This window comes from Polypterus senegalus, chromosome 12, assembly GCF_016835505.1.
Source record: "Polypterus senegalus isolate Bchr_013 chromosome 12, ASM1683550v1, whole genome shotgun sequence".
Classification (NCBI taxonomy): domain Eukaryota; kingdom Metazoa; phylum Chordata; class Cladistia; order Polypteriformes; family Polypteridae; genus Polypterus; species Polypterus senegalus.
The window spans coordinates 136613700-136632056 of NC_053165.1; the positions used below are offsets into that span (position 1 = coordinate 136613700).

At 41.8% G+C, this 18357-nt stretch overlaps 1 long non-coding RNA gene across 1 annotated transcript in view; it reads right to left on the bottom strand.

Annotated features, from left to right (window-relative positions):
- LOC120541695 overlaps positions 1-17220 on the bottom strand; it is a 28709-nt gene extending 11489 nt beyond the window's left edge. The window contains exon 1 of the long non-coding RNA XR_005636062.1: positions 17100-17220. This is a non-coding gene — a long non-coding RNA (uncharacterized LOC120541695). The remainder of the gene's footprint in view (positions 1-17099) is intronic.
- Positions 17221-18357: the final 1137 nt, after the last annotated feature.

Sequence of the window (18357 nt, forward strand, 5' to 3'; positions counted from 1 at the left end):
CGGGTACAGAGCTTTGAAGCTCCACCCTGTAGGGGCCCGTGGTCACCGCCAAGGGGCAGCCCTATGCCTTTGGAGCCTTGGACCTCAGCACTTCCACCACACATGGAAGTGCTGGGGGGAAGAAGAGAGGGGACACCCGGAGTGCTTCCGGAGATGTAGCCGGCACTTCCGCCACACTGGGGCGTGTCGGTGGAAGATTGCCAGAACCTACCTGGAGCACACCGGGTGCTATGAAAGGGGCCACCTCCCCTCATTGAATGGCTGGAGTTGAGAGTGTAGTGGATGAGGTCTCTGGAGGAGGCAGGAGAAGGCCTGAAGAGAGTGAGGCATTGGGAAAAGGCCAGGACTTTGGGGACTTGCGGGGTTTGTGAGCACTTGAACTGTGTATATAATGTATAATAAACGTGTGTTGGGTGACATTGGCGTGACTGCCTGTCTGTGTCCGGGCCAGCTGCCACAATAGATAGATAGATAGATAGATAGATAGTGAAAGGCTGTCTGTCATCCATTCCTCTTGCAGCATCAACCTGGATGATGTGACAGCAGCCATTTTTGCAACAGTACACATTAGCTGTTAGATGGTGAAATGGTGAGAGAGACAGCCAATTAGAGACGGGATAATTAGAGGGCCAGAATGGTTAGGCCATGGTGGGCAATTTAGCCTGGACATCGGGATGCACCCTACTGTTTACAAAGTATGTCCAGGTATTTTTTATGACCACAGAGTGTCAGGACCTGTTTTATGTCTCATCTGAAGGATGGCTCCATTTGTACAGCACAGTGTCCACGCCACTGCACTGGGTATTGGAATCCATTAACAGACCAGAGGGTAAGCAGCCCCTGCTGGACTCATCAACACCTCTTCCAGCAGAGACCCAAGCCTTTCCTGGTTGGTCTCCCATCCAAGTACTGGCTGGTCCCAAACATGCCTTAGCTTCAGGCTGATGACCTCTTCTGAAGTGCAGGTGGTATGCAGTTGCTGTTCCTACTCCACTACCTTTGCTGCAATAATTATTTTCATTGAATGATGCTCTTTCGCTGACACCATTATTTTGTTTTTTGTAACCTCATTAGTTGTCACTAGTTTGATTTACTCATCTACTAGTTTTTATTCATTAGATTCTAAGGAAGCAATCAGCTTAATGTTATTCACATATCTCAAATTATTAATGATTCATCCTCCAGTTTTGAGTTCTTCCTCGTATTCTTTTGACACCTCTCTCATTACCATTTCTGTATATAGATGAAGAAGTTAAGAGGAGACAATACACCTGGTATCACACCACCAATCACTTTGTCTAGCTAATATTCTGATCATTCATTTCCTCATGTATTTGTTATAACTGAGAAACCAGTTTAATAATATTTGCAAGGACACCCATCTCTAATATTGTAATCCAAAGTTGATTTTGTGGCACTGTATCAAAGGCCTTCTTACGGTCAACTAGAAAACATGCAGACCTTCGGTCCTCCCAAGATCGATGTCCCAGCTCAGCAGTTTTCAAGTACTACCAGGCTGCCCCATTGCATGTGCTTGACATGCAGAGGATACCTTGGCTGTCATTCTTCTTCTTCTTATCCTGTAACCATCTATGGGAATTTGGTTCATTCTCAGCAGATGTTGCAGCTCTTGTTATTCTTTCTTCCATGTAACCTTCTCGATCATTTTGCCTGTGCAGTTTGTTGTAAGAAAGACAAGAATCTTTATAATTTCATGGAGGTTGTCGGTGGCCACTTTGTTTGGGTCACTTGCACGTATCACATAATAAGCTTTCGATTAAGACTAAGATCAAGGGTTTAGCTCCAGTAGCCAGCAAGTAATTGTGTGACAACAGACACAACCCTTAGCATTTTCATATACACCCACTGGCCACTTTATTAGGTACACCTTGCTAGTACCGGGTTGGGCCCCCTGTTGCCTTCAGAATTGTTGTAATTCTTTGTAGCACAGATTCAACAAGGTGCTGGAAACATTCCTCAGGGATTTTGGATCATATTGACATGATAGCATCATGCAGTTGTTGCACATTTGTCAGCTGCACATCCATGATGTGAATCTCCTGTTCCATTACATCCCAAAGATGCTCTATTGGTTGAGATCTGGTGACTGTGGAGGCCACTTGAGTATGGTGAACTCATTGTCATATTCAAGAAGCCAGATTGAGATGATTTGAGCTTTGTGACTTGAAGCATTATCCTGATGAAAGCAACAATCAAAAGACAGGTACACTACTGTTATAAAAGAATGGACAAGGTCAGCAACAAAATGCAGATAGGTTGTGACCTTTAAATGATGCTTACGTGGTCCAAAGTGTGACAAGAAAATACCCCCCACACCAATACACCACCACCACCAACCTTAACCAATTATACAAGGCAGGATCAATCCATGCTTCCATGTTGTTGACACCAAATTCTGACCCTACCATCCGAACGTTGTAGCAGAAATCGAGACTAATCTGACCAGGCAACATTTTTCCAGTGTCAAATTTTGGTGAGTGTGTGTGAAAAGTAGGCTCAGATGCCTGTTCTTATCTGACAAGAGTGGCACCTGGTGTGGTCTCCTGCTGCTGTAGCCCATCTACTTTAAGATTCTATGTGTTGTGTGCTCAGAGCTGCTCTTCTGCATACCTCAGTTGTAACATTAGAACATTAGAACACTCTAGACGAGAATAGGCCATTCTGCCCTACAAAGCTTGCCAGTCCTTTCCACTTATTTCTTCCTAAAAAACATCAAGTCGAGTTTTGAAAGTTCCTAAAGTCTTACTGTCTACCACACTGCTTGGTGGCTTATTCCAAGTGTCTATCGATCTTCGTGTAAAGAAAAGCTTCCTAATGTTTGTGTGAAATTTACCCTTAACAAGTTCTAGCTGTGTCCCTGTGTTCTGGATGAACTCATTTTAAAATAACAGTCTCAATCTACTGAACTAATTCCCTTCATACTTTTAAACATTTCAATCAGGTCTCCTCTTAATCTTCTTTTCCTTAAACTGTAAAGGCTCAACTCTTTTAACCTTTCCTCATAACCCATCCCGTGTAGACCTGGAATCAGCCTAGTTTCTCTTCTCTGGACCTTTTCTAGTGCTGCTATGTCCTTTTTGTAGCCTGGAGACCAAAACTGCACACAGTACTCAAGATGAGGCCTCACCAGTGCATTATAAAGGTTGAGCATAACCTCCTTGGACTTGTACTCCACACACCGTGCTATATAACCTAACATTCTGTTTGCCTTCTTAATGACTTCTGAACACTGTCTGGAAGTTGATAGCTTAGAGTCCACAATGACTCCTAAATCCTTCTCATAAGGTGTACTCTCGATTTTCCGACCGCTCATTGTGTATTCAAACCTAATATTTTTACTTCCTATGTGTAATACTTTACATTTACTGACATTAAATTTCATTTGCCACAAATCTGCCCAAGCCTGTATGCTATCCAAGTCCTTCTGTAATGATATATCGGATTCCAAATTATCTGCTAATCCACCTATCTTGGTATCATCTGCAAACTTAACCAGCTTGTTACTTATATTCCTATCCAAATCATTTATATATTAAAAACAGCAGCGGCCCTAGCACTGACCCCTGTGGAACACCACTCTTAACATCGGCCAGTTCTGATGAGGTTCCTCGCACCATCACCCTCTGCTTCCTGTGTTTGAGCCAATTCTGCACCCATCTAAAAACATCACCCTGAACTCCCACTTCTTTTAGTTTGATGCCCAATCTCTCATGTGGCACCTTATCAAACGATTGGTTATTGGAGTTACTGTTGTGTTTCTATCACCTCAAACCAGTCTGGCCATTCTTCTCTGACCTCTGGCATCAACAAGGCATTTTTGCCCAGAGAACTGCCAATCACTGGATATTTTCCCTTTTTTGGACCATTCTCTGTAAACCCTAGAGATGGTTGCGTATGAAAATCCCAGTAGATCAGCAGTTTCTGAAATACTCAGACCAGCCCATCTGGTACCAACAGCCATGCCGCGTTCAAAGTCACTTAAATCCTCTTTCTTCCCCATTCTGATGCTCGGTATAAACTTCAGCAGGTCTTGACAATGTCTACATGCCATGTGATCGGCTGATTAGATATTTGCGTTAACAAGCAGTTGAACAGGTGAACCTAATAAAGTGGCCGGTGAAGTTCGACAGAAGTTCAATGGACTACAATGATACAAAATAGATAGATAAATAAAACCAATTAGAGAACCCAAGGTAATTAAGAAAAGAATATCAATTTCAGAGTTAACCTCTAGCACATGCATTGCTCCATTATGTTCTTTCTTTGACTACATCAGTGTCTTGAGTTTGCTGGATGTCATTCCCTGATCCTTGGAATTTTGTACATCTATAAAGAATTGTGGTGTTCATCACACTGGAGCTAACATGACTAAAACTACAAATGGAAATGGTTCAGGCCTGATAGTATAGCGGTGACATGATACAAGACACCGGAAAATGAAATGCTAGGCTTAAATACATGAAACGCTCTTGGCAGCTCTATTTCTTGACTGTGTCTAATTCAGTTTATGACTCTGACAAATTAAAGTTATTTTTGGTGACACTTGGGGCCATAGAAGCTCTTTTTCCATTCACGTTTACGCTTGATTAGTGTCTTTCATTATTTTCAGCTGCTGTGTCATTCAGTTAAAGAATGTAAAATAACGGTTTACAGAGTTTGTTTAGCAGTAAAGGCTGATGTGATGGAGCCCACAAAGCCAAAGAGCAGAATGTGTGGGGTTGGCTTTGCTGGTGACACATGATGATGCTGTTTACAGAAAAAAAAAAAATCTTCCAACAAATGTCTCCACTGACGCCATTTAATGAAACCCCGGAAAAGCCACAAATTTACAAACTTTCTGGAAGGCCACTCGATGCCAAAGTAGCTTCTGCATAACTTATAATCACTAATTGTCTGCAGGCTAGACACTTAAAAAAGGAGAATTGCATGACTTTTTTTCATGAGTTGGATGTAATGAAGCCCTCCAGACCATTCGTGATTAAAACTAAATGCTTGCATGTAGAATGCAGGAATCCTTTCCTAAGTTTATGTTCCTAGTATTCAAGAAGGAAATTATTTAATTTCCCCACCCATTTGACATACATATGATACTTGTAGCTATCAACCAGGCATTTAATAGTGATAATAATGTGAAAGACGAGAATGAAGTTGACTTTCCTCTCAGGAACATAGTGGCCCCTCAAAGACATGAATGCTGGTTTAAGTGGTAATTCTAAATTGGCCCACATGCATGTGAGTGTCCCCCTGCAATGGACTAGCTCTCTGTCCAGGGCTGCTACATTTCTTTTGCCCAGTTACAGTGCCTTCAGAAACTATTCAGATCCAGAGCTGCCCAAGGCATAAGCAAACTAATCCGGCTACAAAGGGCCCCATGGCCACCAAGGGGCTCCCAACTGCTTAACCTGTCATGAAAAATACAAAAAATTGCATTCAACACTCCAAAGGGCACCCTCCACCTGCTCTTTGATTGCACCATTCCCCCTAAGGGTGAGCCCCTCATATTCAACACTCTAAAGGGGACCCCCACGACTGTTCAAACGTGCTGATTCCTCCTTTCCTAGTAATGCACTTGTCTTACTGAGACCTTCTAAAAAATGGTAAATGGCCTGTATTTGATATAGCGCCTAACTAGAGTTCAAGAACCCCCCTAGGCGCTTTACAACACAACAGTCATTCACACGCTGGTGATGATAAGCTACTATGTAGCCACAGCTGCCCTGGGGCACACTGACAGAAGTGAGGCTGCTGAACACTGGCGCCACCAATCCTTCCAAGCACCACCAGCAGGCAAGGTAGGTTAAGTGTCTTGCCCAAGGACACAACAGCTGCATTCTCATGCCGGGAGCCAGGATCGAACCTGCGACCCTCCGATTGCTGGACAACCCGTTCTACCAACTGAGCTACTGCTGCCCATGTGTAACCTTTTAATGAAGGGTTTTCAAGCTTTATTTAGTTTAGGGTCTGACCAAGTATACATCTGACACTGTTCAGCCTGGTCCTAGGGTGCCGCTAAAGGGTGCTGATGGGGTCAGGCTCCCCTATCTTGGAGAGGTTCTCCCTGACCTGGAAATGCTCCCAGGTCTAGGTTGAAAAGAAGCTGATCCACTTTCCCCAGGGGTCAAATTCGGGATAGGAGGAGTACAAAGCTCACTAGTCAAGGAGTTAAGGAATGACAAGTAAAGGAAAGGAATTGTACTTGTGGTTTGTGATGATCCCCTGAGAAGGTACTCTTATCAAATAAAAAATAAGTACTTTTAAATCCACGACCTGTGTGGTGCAATTGGTGTAGTCAGCAGGATTTTACCTGGCTGTTGGTAGAACCTGCACTTTAATCTTCATTATTGTGGCACCTCTTAAGACACAACTACCTGCAGTATTGTAAAATATGACTGTTATCATGGAAAATGGGAAAGAAATGTGGCAAAAATAGTGAAACCCCTCAGGGAGCAGAAACTCTTTTGGTGTTACATGCCTATTTTTCTGCCATGAGGATTATGGGGAAGAGGTTTCTCTGAGGATCACCTCCTTAAGATTTCTAAAGATGACGCTGAAGAAGACTACCTGTGAGTACTTGTCACAATGGATCAAATAGCGAGGTATGTGCTGTCATCAGGCTGAACAAGTTGGGGGACTCCTGGGTCTGGGATAAAAAGGAGCTGCTCTACCACCCCAGGGGTTGGAGTTGGAGAGGAAAAGGAGGAGACAGCTTTCCTGAAGTGGAATAAGTGGAAGAGTGACAAGAAAAGAAAAACAATTGTACTTATGGTTTGTGAAGAACCTGTGAGGAGTTACTCTTATTGAGTAAAGAATAAGTACTTTTAAATCCAGAAATGGTGGGGTGTTACGGGTTTGAAGCTGTGTGATGCCCCCTAGTGGCCACACCCATTTTGTTAAAGAGGACATATTGATAAGCTTTAATATGCACACATTGGATATAATCCATCCAGTTTCTTTTAAACTGGCTTAATCCAGTCCAAGGTTGCAGGGAGGCAGCAATAATGCTGAATTTAATTGAATTATTTAGAGCATTTGAGATCGGCAAAGCAGTTTTATAATCTGAGCAACAGGCTAGAGAGGATTTATAATCCTGTCAAAGGGGGGCAGTGTAATCCTCTGTTAGCAATAGTTGATTTAACCCGTTTCATTAATGCTTATGTTCTACTGCAATTAATAAAGAACAAGTTAAGCAATCTGTGGAGCAGATGGCCCTTCTGTGCTGCCGTTGATGACCTTGGGATCATTGTGAGGTGAAGCACTACTTATCTTTATTAGGTACTGAAATTGTCTTTGGAGGCCAAATATGATGCCCTATCATTTACATTGTGCATATGCTTAACCTTTTGTTCTTTTTTAACATCATGATACATACACAAAGTCTCCATTCAGAGGAAATTTTTAACATGAGGTCACCCAAGCCAGGCAATAGATATAATTTCTTGTAGGGGGGCAAATGTTGAGGCAGGGCAAAAGCCAAATATTTACAGTGCCAACCAGGCAAAACCCCATTTTATTCCAACTAAAGATAAAGAAAAAACAAAGAAAAAGGATGTGCTTGTATGCGCTTCTTGAGAGAGACAATTCCCTTTAGCTGTCATTTGACACAACATTTTAGTCTTAGTCTCAATGTGATCATAGTAAACTCTGAAATGAAAAGCCACCTTTTGGGAGTGGCTTAATTTAATAATGGGTGGACTGGAATAGGCATGGCTTCCTTGGCTTTGTTGCACTTAAGGGGTGGTTTCTCAAGGCTGTGAGGGAAAAAGTAGACTAGTCTTGTGGTGGTACTCCTTACCCAAGGTGAGTCAGGATGGTGACCCTCTGGCACACATGCATGACACCCTCTAGCATGTCTTAGGTCTGCCACAGGCTCTCTGTCCTGTGGGACATGCCCAAAACAGCTTCCAGGGGAGCCACCTAGGGGGGCATTCTTACAGCATGCCCAAACCACTTTAATGGGCTCTTCTTGACCTGGTGGAGCATCAACTGTATTCTGAGGCTCTCCAGGATCATTGAGCTTTTCACCCTATCATGGAGTGTCAGTCCAGTGACCCTGTGAAGAAACCTTATCTCTGCTACTTGTACTTGTGGTTGTTACCCAGAATTCATGACCATAGGTGAGGACTGACATGTAGATTGAATGGCAAACCTGAGAGTTTTCTCTTTAGACTCAGCTCAACTGGTGTGGGGACATCTAGCTATTCTCTGGGAAGAACAGGAAACTACATAGAGGCCTGCTTGATATCTGGAAGGAGCTGGGTGAGACGTCCATCAGGATTGGTGGAAGGGATCCCAAGGACATATGAAAAGGGGAAGATGAGAGTCAGAGGTTGTCTTCATTTTGCAGTAGAGTGTGGAAGGTGCACCGCTGTTCTCCTCATCAGCCTGAGGGTGTTCATGTACTCTTTATTATTACCTAGAACACTTCCAAGTGGGGATAATGTGGCATCTTTTGGTAAATCTTTTTTATTTTTTTTGAAAGAAGTCTTTTTTCCCTGGAGCAGATTGAAAGAAGGTGAAGGGGAAAAGTACTGGGACTGTTCTTGTGTTACTGATTCCGAAAGTCCTTGGTGCTCCCTTCGAGCAGTCTGGATGAGGAACAAGGGAACACATTGAGTCGTGCACACAAGTTGTTGAGTTTTTGAATGTTGTCCTTTTAATTTTGTCACATTTACTCAAATATATGAATTGTGATTTTTGATAGACTTGCTAGTGTGTTCCCTTGACTTCAGCTTTTAATATTTGATGTTTTCATATTTGACCTGGTTTTTAATAATAAAGCATCTTGTCTATGTCTCTGTCTCTCACTTATCCTGGATTATTTTCAGCATGATCAGTCAATGCCCCATTGTGGAACCATTGCAAGATATGTATGGGGGGGTACATAGCATCACAGAATCACAGACATCCAGACTGCAGGAGATACTAGGGCAGGCGAGTTCCAGAGAGAGGCTAAATGCAACTTCACAGCAATGGTTGCAGTCATTAAAACCCACTGGTGATAGAGTGAAAAGGAAAGTAAGGAAAATGAAGAAAGGTCCAAGAGGAGAAGAGCGTGAGGGAAAATGGAAAGGGGTGAGAAAGAGTAGTGGAGATGGACTCAACCACATAAAGCCAGACAGCTGCAACTGTAAGAGTTTCATAGAATATGTGGAGGAAAGTGCCAAGGACTTTAAGAGGGCAAAGATGACATAGGGAATTCTAGCTCTAGTCCCATTAGATGATATCTCCAGGTGGTAGAGCACCGTCTTAAATTGTGTGTGCCAGTGATTAGCATTATTAGAGCAATTTTTGATACATAGAAAGATGGCATGCCAGCACAATGCAGAGGAAGAGGAGGAAAGGTCCGTTAGCCAATTAAGAGCATTGGGAGAGTTTTGAGAGAAGCTTTGTGGAGGAGGCAGTAGAGAGCAGACACAGGTTTGGACTTAAAGGAAATGTTAAAGCAAATGAGCACTTGGTATGACCACCAGGCAACACTACAGAACCTCAAACACCCAACACAATAGCACAGACACAAGCTTTAGTGTGTTTCAAAGGTCTTAATTCTTTCTCAAACTTTTACACAGGCTTCCAAACACAGTTCAACCATGCAGCAATCCTTTTGTCTCTGCTCTGCTCCTCTAGGAAAGCTTTATCATCATCCTCCTGATTTTGGCTCCCCGTACTGAAGCAGGCTGCTCCTCTTATATAAAACCTGTGAGCACTTCTTGTGTCCCGAGACTGTGGCTTGGGGGTATGCCTGAAGCCCGACAAAGTAAGGCTCTCTAATCCCTTCAGTGCCCCCTGGCAGTACCCACAGAACCCAACAGGGCTGGCCCAAAGAACTACAGTACCCATTATGTCTGGTGGGTATCCGTAACAGTACCGCAACCCAGGGTGGCTGCCATCTAGCATGTGAGAACAGACAATGACCCAAATACATTGTTTCCCCCTGTCCTTCTGTCACTCTAGCCTCCGGGCTGGGATGCCAGTCTCAGAGTGACGTCACTCACACTGAGGTGAATTGGAAGAGGGAAACAGAAGGATGAGGGCTGAAAATGTATTAAAAATCAAAAACTGAAACTTTCATTCATAGAAGTAATTACAGCTTTCAGTCTCCTTGGAAATAACTTCTTGACCACCATCAGACCTTGCTAGGGATACTGGAAACAGTAGGTAAATAGAAATTTAAGCTACATATGTTGGGGTGAAAATAAAGCCTAGTGACAAGGACATTGAACTGTTACCCATCATTTGTACCTAAGCAGGTCACTCAACTTACCAGGTTTCTGCTACCCAAAATGTAAGCAAATATGCCATTGTGATTTGCATATCACGCTAGATAAAATTAAATTAATAACTTAATTCTTAATGCATGAATCATATTGACATTAGCATTAATGATTAAACAGTTAATTAAAAATAAGTTATGTTCACTACTTGTGATATCTGCATAGTAACAGTCCTTCACAATGTAATATCCAATACTGTGGCAGCATTAGTGAGTACCCGGCAATTTATCTACTAGATTTGTACTTTGCACCCAAGTCTGATTCACTATGGCCCTGGTAGGCACATTCTCAGAAGACTACAAAGAGATCATTGTAGACATAATAAAAATTTCGTTCATTCTGTTTGTCTAAAAGTTGAATGAGCTTATGGGCAAACGTCAGGCGGAAGTTTTAGAGAAGGTATGTGTTGTGTTTTATCTTTCTTATTTCTCTTTAACTATCCATTCATTCATTTTCTAATTCACACTCCTGTAAAGGACCAGTTATGAGCTCAAATTAGCGCACACTTAAGATAACAGTGTTGCTGTCTGCATACCTTTGGAGTTCTGGGTTCAAATCCCAGCACAGCCATTGAGTGCGTTTACATAAACACACAAAATGTGACAAACCTGATTTCTTTTAAAACTCCATTGGTGTGCACAAGTACACTTCTGGAGTTCTCCTTTGGTAAAACGCTCTGATGTCATTAAATTGTGCAAAAACAAAAAAAGTTAAAGGTCATCATTGGTCATCATGAATCTGAAAACAAGCGTGGAGCCTCTGATCATTTACTTGTGTTTTATAAATAATAATAATAATTAATAAAAAACTCCTTACATTTATGTAGCACTTTTTTCAGTGAGTGGGGAGCTACTTAAACCATCAATAATGTGTTGCGTCTACCTGGACGATGTGACAGCCTCCATTTTTGCACCAGCATACTCACCACACATTAGCTGTTAGGTGGTGAAGTGGTGAGAGAGACAGCCAATTCGAGATGAGAATGACTGGGGGAGTCAAGAATTGACAAGGCCACGGTGGGCAATTTAGCCTGGGCATTGGGATACACCCTACTCTTTACAAAGATGCCACAAGCAGTCAGGACCTTGATTTTCTCATTCAAAGGAAAGCACCATTTTTGCAGCATAGCGTCCCTGTCACTGTAGTGATGCATTGAGATCCACATTTTGCACACAAGAAAAGTGCCCCCTGCTGTCTCACCAACATCTCTTCCAGCAGCAACCTAAGCTTTTCCTGGTTGGTCTCCCATCCAAGTACCGGCCAGGCCCAAACATGCTTAGCTTCAGGTGTATGACAAATTCTGAAGTGCAGGATGTATGGCAGTTGACAAGAACATTTAGTCCTTCATGTGCTGTGAAGTAAGTAACATCCAACCTCTTTTTAAATCATCAGCCTGAGTAAATGATTATTCCCAGTATGAATATTGGCCACTGTGCCACCTCAGCACACTTTTTCGACATATCTATAGCAAATTGGTGGATTAGAACTAAACTGACAATCTATTAATACATTTTTGCTACCAGATTGTACACAGCACACTCATCTACTGAGCCCTGCAAAGGACCGGCATACTGGTACGTGTGCTTCTTGGCTTACATGCAGAGCTGCTGGTAGTATATAACACAGGTAGTTTTACTTCAATAAAATAAGTATTCTGTTACTTTAAAAACAAATGTAATCTCTGATCCTCTGAGACTAGTCACCATCCAGGGAAGGATGTGAAAGATCCATATAAACAACAAACTGGACTGGTCTGACAACACAGTGGTGCTGTACAAGAAGGGCCAGAGCAGACTGGACTTGCTAAGGAGACTTGGGTCTTTTGACATGTGCAGCAAAGTTTGTCTGTATATTGTAGTATACATACTAATGCATTTCATCTTAAAAATGATATCAAGAGCTCCATGAAGATAGCATCTGGAAATCCAAAATGACTTCGAAGCCAGTCGTCATTACCTGTTAATATGATACAATGAGATTTGATATGCAAATCTTCCATTTTCCTATAAAATGAAAAAATAATAATAAAAATAATATGATAAAAACAATGAAAAATATACAATATGAAAGTATAAGTACAATATACATGTACATATAGTGCAGATAGTGCAAATGGTTCATAAAATGGCTCAGGTTGTACAATATTACAACTGTACTGCAAGTCTGCAGGGAGGTAATTGTACTCAGAAGTTCAAACAGTTCTACAAGGAACACTTGATGGACTGATTGGAGTGCATTTATAGATTTTGAGAACTGCTTTTGAACCTTGAGGTCCCTACAGGAAAGGCTCTGTAGCGTTTGCTGAATGGAAGAAATTCAAATAGACTGTGCACATGACTGATGCAGCATGTGCTAGAAGCTGTACCCCAATAATCCTCTGTGCTCTTGACTCAAACTGCCGTAGAGCTTTCCAATCAGCTGCTGGACAGCTGTTCACACACTCAGATACAATGGGTTAAAATACTCTGAGTGATGCACTGAGAGTAACAATGTTAAAGCAGCTATGGTATTTGAAATAGTTTGGCCATTCCATGGACCGTTATGTTGTTACAGGTTGATTACAATAAGATGCCTTAAATTTATAAATGATATGAGGTTAATTTCAGTGTATTTGATAAAGCCACATCAGGGATGTGAATCTAAAAAAGAAAGGGATGCCACACAGAAACAGGGTGGCGCCAGTTTGCATAACCGAGCAGAAAACGTTCATATGTAATGTGTTGTACTGCCGTGAGAATGTGTGTGGCTTTACGCCAAGTTTAGTTTTTATACATTGTGATTTGACCATGGAAACGGTCATTCACAACATTTTTATGTGTACTCACCGATTATACATGAGGCCTCTGGTCTGTAGAGAGAGGAAGAGATAAGATCTCAGCGCCCTCTTGTGTTCTGGTGGGAAATTACCACTATCTGAGCCTTTAAGCTGCCCCCAATGCGTACACTTAAGACACCGAGTTAAAATAATAATTGTCACAAACAATGATTGAATCAGGATCAAAACCCAGGATTCACTGTGCCAAATCCTGACTCAGTTACTGACAAGTGGATGGACCAAGAGATGAATGGGGATCAAAAACAAAGCCAAAGCTGAAGCTGGAAGACAATAAATCAAAGGAACGAAAGCCAGTACATAATGCTAACTTGCAGTTAAATATTCTGAAAGTGAAAAAGAGATTCAGAGAACCAGAAATCTACAAACAAAGTTGGATTTGAATTTCTTTCAGTGAGGTATCCGCAAACAATTAAGTGATTCCAGGAAATGAACTTTATACCCTGTGACCCCTGATGTTATTGCATTCATAATCTCTGAAGAAGCCTCTAGCAACCACCTAGCAACCAGTAAACAAAGACCATGCAAAGTGGTGATTCACCAGCAAAATAATATGGAAGAATGTGAACAAATGTATAAACACGTGAACCACAGAAACCATCTACAGTAGAGGGGCTTGGTGGGGGGATATTTGAGGTGGTGTCTGGGCACTGATGTACATGTTAAGCTGATTTGAACTACCTAAAAATACATTGTCACAGCCCCGCATACCCCTCTTCATTACAACAATATTCCCTGGTGGTATCTTTCAGCAGGATAATGAACATGGCCACACTGTACAAATTGTTCAGGAGTGCTCTGAGAAGCATGATGAAGAGTTCAAGGTGTTGTCCTGGCCTTCAGCTTCTTTAAATCTCAATCCAATCGGGTGTCGATGGGATGTGTTGAAACAACCTGTTCAATCTGCAACAACTCCATCTTGCAACTTACAGGAGCACTGGTAGCAGTGGAAGAAAACCACTGCCAGCAATATGTTATGAAAGCTACTTAAACGATTGTGTGTACTTGGTTATTAAATTCTGTAGACGTGAATGAATTTAAAAATTGAAGTTGGGAATGTATATTAGAATTAGAATGTGGGAGGGAACTTTGTGAGAAGTGCAGGTACAGTAAGTTCCCTACAAGCAAACTTGCAGGTTAAAATTTTCAAAGATGTGAACCTGTATGTCCAATAAATTAAAAATTGTTTAAATAAGTGAAAAATTAAAGATTGTACTGTAACTTCAAATTGTGAGACAGCGCTTAAGTTAGTTTACGTGTCTACCGCTAGGCAGAATGCAAAACCCACACTATTATTGCTTACATTCTCAGTCACATGCGTGCATCCTTTACAAGTGTTGTGTTTTTGGTTGTATCTCTGTTTATGTTGAGTTAACTTGCTTTATTACAATCCCAAGATGTCTGGAATTAAGCGTAAAAGCAGCAGTGATGTATTGCTAAGAAGTGTCAGGTGATAACGATGTAAACAAAAGTGAAAATAATGCGCATTATGTACACATTATGTGCTAGGTTATAACTGTTATAACTGCTGATGGCATGCGGCGAACAAAGAACTCAGTCGAGGGTTGGCGTAACACGTCGTATACAAAGCGGAATTACCGGCAGTCAGGCAGCCAGCAAGTCTAAATACGCTCAACTATCAAGACGTCTTGTTGCAATTCTTCCTACATATGCATGGCGTGATCTTAAGGACTATCTGCGTGCCGTGCTGATGGCATGCCGTGTCTCATAATATTGACTTCTAAAATAAATATTATTACATATGCTTTAAACTAGTAATTCATATTTAATGAAACTTTCGCAATTTTGTCTGCACGATTTTGTCGACGCGTTTTTGTGGGCGCTATTTTGTCGGCGCTCATATGTCTATCGCGCAAATGTCGGGTTACACAAAATCAATACAAAAACAGAGTGCATAAATAATATGCGGCTCACAGACTTGCACAATAGAGAAGGTGAATCCAGATTTCTTAAAAAAAGATCAGTTTTATTGTCATCTCAAAGTTACCAAAAAGGGAGCTGCCTCTTCAGCTCTCTCAGAAATCATGCAATCATGCTGTTGTCATCTTGCAGTTGCTCCCTTCTCAGAAGAATTGACTAGACTTCAGGCATAAGTGAGAAAACAGCAGGTGAACACACGGTCAAGTCAGCGGCCAGTTTTAAATGTTTACCTGCATCAACCAGAAGAATTTCAAAAACAAATTACATCACTTTCCACATAGTCACCTGAGTTTGCGATGCAATTTTTCCAACCTCTTACTAACTTTTTAATGCCCAATTATTACTCCTCTCGCCTTCAACGTTTCAAACAAAAATATAAAAGTGCGGAAACTTTTTGAATGTCCTTCATATATATTTATATATGGATGATTTTGTGATAGAAGGACCTGTAAAGAGAGCTACTACAGCGCAGTACCTTTCCTTGAATGGCAGAGGGCAGCCCCACCAGCTTGGTACAGTGCCATGGGCTTGAAGCTTGGAAGCTAAGCCCTGTCGGGGCCTTTGGTCACCACCAGGGGGTGCAAGTAGAACTGCTGAGACCTTTATTGGGTATTCTGGAAGTGCTGCCAGAAGAAGATCATGGGACACCTGGAGCACTTCCAGGTCTTCTATAAAAGGAGCCGCCTCACTCTATTCAAAGAGCCAGAGTTGGGAGGGAACGGACAACGTTTGTTTGTAGGAATGGAGGAAAAGAAGGTAAGAAGATAAAGTGCCATGTGCGTTATAATGTGTTTTATACTGTGCATTGGAGGGGATCAAAGGAAAAGCATTTCCCCCTTAAAAGTAAAGCCTGTGTGTTGCTGGACTTCTGCCTGTGTCTGTTTTGGTGGGTGTTTGGGGAACTGGAACACCCCCATATATATATATATATATATATATATATATATATATATATATATATATATATATATATATATATATATATATATATATATATATATGTATATATATACTGGAACAAGCCCCAGACACAGACAGGCAGACATGTTAAATTCACCACCACACGTTTATTCACAGTTCTATTTACAAAGCCAATAAAGTGCCGCACAACCCACTTTACCCCAAAGTCCAGGCCTCTCACACCCTTTGCCTCATTCTACAGACCGCCTCCACTCTCTTCTACAAGTTTAGTCCTCTCCTCACCCGACTCCAGCCTTGAATGAAGGGAGGCAGCCCCTTTTAAGCACTTTGAGCTACTGTTTGTATGAAAATGTGCTATATAAATAAATGTTGTTGTTGTTTTATAGTTACCCGGATGTGCTCCAGGTGCTTCCTGGCAATCTTCCAATGGCACTCCCCAGTGTGGCGGAAGTGCCGGCTGCACACCTGGAAGTACTCCGGGTGTCCCCGATCTTCTTTCCCCCCTGCAGTTCCGGGTGTGGCGGAAGTGCTGAGGTCCAGGGCTCTGTAGGCATTGGGGCACCCCCTGGCGGTGACCATGGGCCCCTACAGGGTTGAGCTTCCAAGCTCCCAACCCGTGGTTCCCAAAGCAACCAGGGCGGCACAAGCCCTCCTCTGGTCCTCTTGGGTGTCCTGGCTGGGTACCACCCCCAGGCACTCACCACAACATATATATACTGTATATATATAGAGAGAGATGTGTAAGTCTATTAAACCATGTCATACGGACAAAGGGAGAATGCACAAACTCCACACAGGGACCCAAAGTGTCATGTGAAATCAGAACTGTGAGGCTGCTGCACTAACCACCGTCCCACCGCTTAAGTAAATTCTCTAAACTGATTTAATTCTTGCCAGGCTAGTCATATAATACTACTTAACAAGCAACTAATTTCTGTAATGGTCTTTACTTTTAAAGACTTTTGATCACAGTGGTGTTCAAGATGAGGTAAAACTCTGATTTGAAAACCACAGAAGAAAGGACAAAACATTGATAGAAAGAGCATCATTTGTTTTGCCAAATACTATGTTAGAAATTACAACATGCACAACACATTAATTGGTTTACTGACCTGATCTGATGAAGTATGAGGTATTAAATCCTTTCTTAATATACTGTAAATGAGCAGGAATTGCAGATTTGCGTTGATGCTGCAGTCACTTTTTGAAATGCATGCAAGTTAAAAAAAGCAAGTGGACCACATCCTGTACTTTGGCATTTTCCCCTTAGATATGCTTACGTGTTTTCTATGAAAACAACACCCTCTCCTTGGCTGCTGTCGACAAACTTCATATCAGCCAAAAAAAAATCGATTTTGGCAAATGATTGTAATCACTTCTGGTAACTGGGTTCTTTTCTTTAAAAGCAGACAATGTTTGTTTCTGCCCAAGTATGCTCAGTTATTTCATAATTAAACATTTAAAAGCAAAGGACAAAACAGTAATTTTAGATGGTACATTCTATACAAAAAACTGCTGGAAACCTTCAATGTGCTGTTCATATTCAGTGCCATCTACTATGAACCATTTCCTTAGGCGGGTGGCACAGTGGCCCACTGATTTGTTTTCCTAGCTCTCAGGTGCAGTGACTTGGCTTTCATGCCCATCCTCTTACAGTGACTATACAAAATATTCAGTGTCTTGGATGTTTAACAGAAAATGTTAGAGAAAACAATATGGAACAAATGCCGAGCCTCTGGAAGGTATTCACCCCTTGCAAGTTCTCCCACTTTATTGTTACATAACATTGAATCATGTTGGATTTTATTTGGGTTTTTTGACACTGATGAATAAAAAAGACTCTTTAAGGTCAAAGTGAAAGCAGAGCTGTCTAAATTAATTATGAATACAAACCACAAAATAATCAATCAAGTATTCACCTCTTTAATAAGGCACCCCTAAATCCTCACTGGTGCAGCCAATTGGTTTTAGAATACACAGTTAGTTCAGTGGAGACCACCTATCTGGGGTTTCAGTATAAATGCACCTCATCAAAAGGGTCCATCTTGTGGTGAGGTAGTATGGTGGCTGTCACAAAAATGGCACAAAGTCATCAAATGGTTTGGGGCAGCCAGCTGTATAATGTGCTTTGGCTGCAAAAGGTTTAAATAATTGTGAGATGTTCACAAGTACGAGACCACAACAAAACTGACTTTGGTTGCTAAAGATGATGGCTTTATATGCCGAGACTGGAAGTGATGTCAGCATTGGTGCCAGAACTGGAAGTGATGTCATCAGTGGTGTCGGAGACCGGAAGTGACATCATCAATGGCACCGGAACCATGCAGATTTTCCGTGGATGGTCTGCAAGGGATTGAGAAAGAAAGTCAG